This window comes from Pecten maximus, chromosome 18, assembly GCF_902652985.1.
Source record: "Pecten maximus chromosome 18, xPecMax1.1, whole genome shotgun sequence".
Lineage (NCBI taxonomy): Eukaryota > Metazoa > Mollusca > Bivalvia > Pectinida > Pectinidae > Pecten > Pecten maximus.
The window spans coordinates 12,374,513-12,381,342 of NC_047032.1; positions in this window are offsets into that span (position 1 = coordinate 12,374,513).

A 6,830-nucleotide genomic window follows, 5' to 3' on the forward strand; every position below is an offset into this window, starting at 1 on the left:
ATCCTGACTGCTCATCGCAGCACTGATTAACATTGAGGTAATTGGAGAATGTAGATGTATTCCATAGATCAAATAAACATAGATAGCAAGAATAAACAAAATATATATTCAGATTCCAATAATCAATGTTCAATGCTATTCTCGCTTTTATTTGCTCGGCTTTTGAGATTGGAAATACATCAACCACATCAACTGTTGGCTTTCTATGTTTGTTTTTGCACGAGTAATATATATCGCTTAATGATGCTGATAGAAATCTTTTCGTGTTCAGGAATGTCATCTTTTTCTCTATTTTACGATGGCCGATATCGGACGGGCAAAATAGTGTTACTATAGTAGTACGTTTTTGTCAACGAAAAACGTACCTACATATTGTGTGTCAAAAATATCTACTGCTAGTAGTAGATAAATTTGTACACAAAACGTGTACGTATAAATCCTGTGTCAAAAACCTGTTACTAGTAACACATTTTTGAGACAACTTTCATTAAGAATTAAGAGCTGTTATTCTTCTGAAAATAACGTAAATCCAGTCAATACTAGAAACATAAGTGTTTCCGAGGAATCGAGTCTGTCCTGTGCAATGCCCTTTCAACACCGCATCACTTCTAAATGTTAATCGTACATCATTGCGCAGAAAAATGGTTTCGATTTTAAACAATCAGAAATTATGTAATTGTGAACAATTTGACGATACCTACACAAGTATATGAAATATAAAATAAAGCCAAATTTGTGCAAAAACCTTTTATGTGTTTGCTATTGATAACGTCATAAGGTACTATATAATTTCATAACCTACAGTAAATAAAAAATCTTTATGAATGTAAATATAAGCATTGAACTGTTACCAAATGGTAGTATACAGTCGATATGAATACAATTTGGGTGACAGATAAATATTTCATGTCGCCCTAACCATTTGTACCGTGTGTACTAACACTGTGTAACCATTTGTACCGTGTGTACTAACACTGTGTAACCATTTATACCGTGTGTACTAACACTGTGTAACCATTTATACCGTGTGTACTAACACTGTGTAACCATTTATACTGTGTGTACTAACACTGTGTAACCATTTATACCGTGTGTACTAACACTGTGTAACCATTTATACCGTGTGTACTAACACTGTGTAACCATTTATACCGTGTGTACTAACACTGTGTAACCATTTGTACCGTGTGTACTAACACTGTGTAACCATTTATACCGTGTGTACTAACACTGTGTAACCATTTATACCGTGTGTACTAACACTGTGTAACCATTTATACCGTGTGTACTAACACTGTGTAACGATTAATACCGAGTGTACTAACACTGTGTAACCATTTATACCGTGTGTACTAACACTGTGTAACCATTTATACCGTGTGTACTAACACTGTGTAACCATTTATACCGTGTGTACTAACACTGTGTAACCATTTATACCGTGTGTACTAACACTGTGTAACCATTTATACCGTGTGTACTAACACTGTGTAACCATTTATACCGTGTGTACTAACACTGTGTAACCATTTATACCGTATGTACTAACACTGTGTAACGATTAATACCGTGTGTACTAACACTGTGTAACGATTAATACCGAGTGTACTAACACTGTGTAACCATTTATACCGTGTGTACTAACACTGTGTAACCATTTATACTGTGTGTACTAACACTGTGTAACCATTTATACCGTGTGTACTAACACTGTGTAACCATTTATACCGTGTGTACTAACACTGTGTAACCATTTATACCGTGTGTACTAACACTGTGTAACCATTTATACCGTGTGTACTAACACTGTGTAACCATTTGTACCGTGTGTACTAACACTGTGTAACCATTTATACCGTGTGTACTAACACTGTGTAACCATTTATACTGTGTGTACTAACACTGTGTAACCATTTATACCGTGTGTACTAACACTGTGTAACCATTTATACTGTGTGTACTAACACTGTGTAACCATTTATACCGTGTGTACTAACACTGTGTAACCATTTATACCGTGTGTACTAACACTGTGTAACGATTAATACCGTGTGTACTAACACTGTGTAACGATTAATACCGAGTGTACTAACACGGTGTAACCATTTGTTCCATGTGTACTAACACTGTGTGACCATTTGTACCGTGTGTACTAACAATGTGGAACCATTTATACCGTGTGTACTAACACTGTGTAACCATTTGTACCGTATGTACTAACACTGTGTAACCATTTGTACTGTGTGTACTAACACTGTGTAACCATTTGTACCATTTGTACTAACACTGTGTAACCATTTGTACCGTATGTACTAACACTGTGTAACCATTTGTACCGTGTGTACTAACACTGTGTAACCATTTGTACCGTATGTACTAACACTGTGTAACCATTTGTACCGTGTGTACTAACACTGTGTAACCATTTATACCGTGTGTACTAACACTGTGTAACCATTTATACCGTGTGTACTAACACTGTGTTACCATTTGTACCGTGTGTACTAACACTATGTAACCATTTATACCGTGTGTACTAACACTGTGTTACCATTTGTACCGTGTGTACTAACACTGTGTAACGATTAATACCGAGTGTACTAACACGGTGTAACCATTTGTTCCGTGTGTACTAACTATGTAACCATTTATACCGTGTGTGGTATATTTCATATTTCTATTGATCTGTCACCCAAATTGTATTCATATCGACTGTATACTACCATTTGGTAACAGTTCAATGCTTAAATATGCGATGCAAATGAGCTAATTATGTTCCCCTGAAACATGCATTTTTCTGATTTTTTTTTTCAAACAGCTTATCAAATAACATGCCAACAGCAAGACCCAGGGTTTGCCATGATACATACTAAAAGTTCACCATGTTACTTCTGCTAAATTCTACCCTAGTAGGAATTGATAGGCCTGTAAAATATCACTGTTTTGACTCGATTTGCTGTTTAGATACCCCTTAATCAAGATAAAAGTTTCCCATTTATATCATAATTAGCTAATTTTACATTTAGTCCCTTGTGCCAAACTTTATCGAACGCTTTGGAAATATCACAGAATACAAAACATGTTGGCCTCATTTTTTCTAGATTCTCACATAAAGTGTGATAGATTTCAATTATTTGGTGGACAGTAGAGTGGCCAGGCTGAAAGCCAGATTGGTATTTATATATCAACGAATTTTCAAGTAAATATTTATGTAGATATTTAACAATTAACCGTTCAAAAACTTTTCCAATAGTACTAAGTGAAGATATCGGTCTATAGTTAGAAGACATTTTCTTAGCACCTTTTTTAAATAACGGTTTTACCAAAGCTTTCAAAAGTTTTGGAAAGATACCAGTTTCCAAGGAAGACCTATATATTAAATACAAGGGTAAGACGTTATAGATTCAGCGGTGATTTTTAACATTTGATGACTGATTTTGTCCTTGCCAACCGCTTTATTTGTTTGTAAGGATATTAGAATGTCAGTTATTTCACCTAATTTAAAGAGTAGTTCAACTTCAGGTACGTCAATGTCAGTGTCGTCAAATGTAGAAATAGAAACAAATTAATCATTTACCAGTTAATTAGATATGGTATAGAGTTTGAAGTATCAGTTGATTTTAACAATATTCCAACAATTTCTAGGGTCCGAATCAGAGTAATGATCTCAAATTCCATTAATGTCCGCATAAAATGATTCGTTTGGACGTATTTTGAATTATTAACGTGATTACGTTGTTTCCTTTAATTTGCTAAATTGTTTGGTGTACGTTTTTCAGTTGTTTAATAGTCGGTGTCTTTTCCTTATCTCACATCGTACGTTCGAATTAACCCAAGGCTTGTCATTAGGTCTAATAGTTACAGTCTTTGTCGGTACGTCGTACGTCCGATTCGTTTCGGTCTGTCTATTACGTTCGTCAGGTGAAATGATTGTATAAAGTTATGAATAACGTGCGTGATTTCTACGGTTAAAAGGTCAACATTTATATCACCTACAATTATGACGTAAGGAGTTTCATGAAAGGCATTTTCTATAGAAAAGCGAAAATCATTCAAGAAGGAGTGTGGAAACAAAATGATTTTATGTGTGAAATTTGATATTTCATCAATATTTCATCACGTGGGCAATGACCATCTTTAATGTGTCTGCACAAAATACCACGTGACTGGTTTCTTTTTATCGATACCAGCACAAGAAATTGTTGATATTCTTTAGATCATTTAGTTTCGGGAATACCTGTGCAGACCACTCGCTCTAAAGTAAGTTCAGGCTCGAGTTGTTAAACCTTTATTTAGACATTTTTCATCCATTCTAAATACAATTCTGTAGGGGACGAAGTCCTATTGGGATACCCGATACTTTAGAATTTAAATTAATAGAATGTGGATTTTGAAAATCTCCAAAGATCTTATCTTCCTTGAACATCCACTCTAAAGAACATTTCTTCCATAAAAACACTTGAATTTTACATTCTTTACACTACTGTTCCCTATTCCAAACTAACCTTTGATCTTAATTTACATGTACAAGGTAGCCAACAGGGGCAGCTGTCTGACAAGCATGATGATTTCTATTTCCTAGTTGCTAATTTTCCATGTCTAGATAGCAACATCCTTGCTTCCCCTACCTGTAGTGTTTACATGTCATTCGATGTTCAAGGTCTTGCCCAATTACCATTTTCACGATTTCCGTGACAGATTTCGACTACTGATGGAGAAAATAACGATACACGGTTTCGAGAGATGCAAGTTGATGAAGACAATAGAAAAGTTTAAATGGCGACATCATGGTCTCGTTTGTAAACATTCTTTTCCCTTATGCGATATGAAGTCCGACGTGTTTGATGCTTGTTGATATACCTAGTGGTATCACCTTTACTCTCTCATTTGAGATTGTGACCTAGATCTATGTAGCGGATGTTGTTGATGAAGCATACTCTTTTGGAACACCTTGATTTATTCATCTTGTACTTTCAAAAGTAGTCTTCATGAAAATCTATAGTTTGCATATATTTTGCACTTGTATAATCGATTGGGAGTTTGGATTATGGTACACTTATTATGTCTGTATTCTGTGAGGGCATTTAAATGTCATAAACACCAGACCAATTAATCGCCCGGTGTAATGTATGGGATGTCGTTACAGTGGGTTCTCGATTATTAGCGGAGGAATTTCAGTATTATACCATCACATGGCGCAACATATTTCTACATATTTTCTTTTTCAGTGAAAGTAACAATGTGACTGAGTGTGTGCATGTAGTTTCGAAACAACGAGTCAAGAGTCAAGAGTCAAGAGTCAAGAGTCAATCTACTATATGTGATCAGCAATACAGCTCAGTATGATATTCACAGGAAACAAATGACGCAGCTTTGAATTTGTTTTAATTTTGGTTCTTTCCGTCGTTGAAGCAACGTGCACGCAAAGTGTATTGGTAGATTGTGGGCTGAAACACAAACAAATAATTTCGTAACGAAGATATTGTGGGTGAATCAGTCTCTTATGCAACCTACAAGTATGTTTAGTGAGTGCGGAAGGATGGATATAATGCAAAAACTCTTTCTCCGGTTGCACTGATTTGGCCGGGTAACGAACTAAGACTAACTACGCACTCATTTAGAGAATGAGGAATCATGATGGCGTTGGAATATTTATTAATATTCGTGGCATTTAGAAGTATAATGGGATGGTTTGGCCGTGAAATGTGTAATAAACAACAGCTGTTTCTTAGAATTGAAACATGTCATCCGCACATTGCAATACACGTTTTCTGATATTCAGATAGACCTGTCACGTACACAGACTTGAACTACAGCAGATAGCCTTCATCTAGGTACGATGACAGTTTGTTGTTGTCTTTTAAAAGGGTACGAATGCAACGGAATCGATAAAAAATGATCCTACAAGATGTATTCATCTATACATGGGACATGTGTTGTTTAATTGCGATTAGGTACCCCATTTCGTTTTTTTCCCCACTTTTTCAGATCACATTGATAACATGTTATACATATAAACCATATATAATTTTGACGTTTGTATATCCATATCGACAATTTTTAGTTCTAGTCTAATAACAACGACTTTTGTCACTATTGCTATAGTAAGCAGTGGCGTTTTGCTGGTAATTTACTCACAATATTAATTCAGCACCATTCTTTATACACCTTCCATTTAATAAGGCGGAGTGTCTTAACAATTATTTCAGCTCAATTTCAACTTCCTCTGAAAACTTGGAACCTCTTACTCCACCTGAAAATAACTTAACATTTAAATTTTAGAATATCACCATATCTAAGCAAGACGTTAAAATAAACTATTTATTCTTAATGATAAAAAGTCACCCGGTCCAGATAACATAATACCTAAGATTGTAAAAACATATCCCTTCACTAATACGACCTATCAAACTCTTATGTAACAAGACTTAAGAAACAGGTATTATACCATCAGCATGGAAATCAGCTAACATATGAAGACAAAGGTTCTGATAATGATATTACTAATAACCGTCCGATTTCAACCACACCTTGTTTCAGTAAAAGTCATTCTTGAATAAATGATTAATGACTTGAAAAACTGTGATATAATATCAAAGCACCAGTCTGGCTTCTTACCAAAAGATTCAACGGTTAATCAGTTACTTAAAAAATATATAAGACTATTGTAAAAAATATTTGGACCAAAATAATAAAATCAGATTTGTATTTTGTGATATTAGTCAGGCGTTTGATAGAGTTTGGCATGAGGCTTTACTTTATAGATTAAAATCCTATGGCATAAAGGGGAAAGATTTACAACGGTTCAAACATTATCTTCCTGTCAGGAA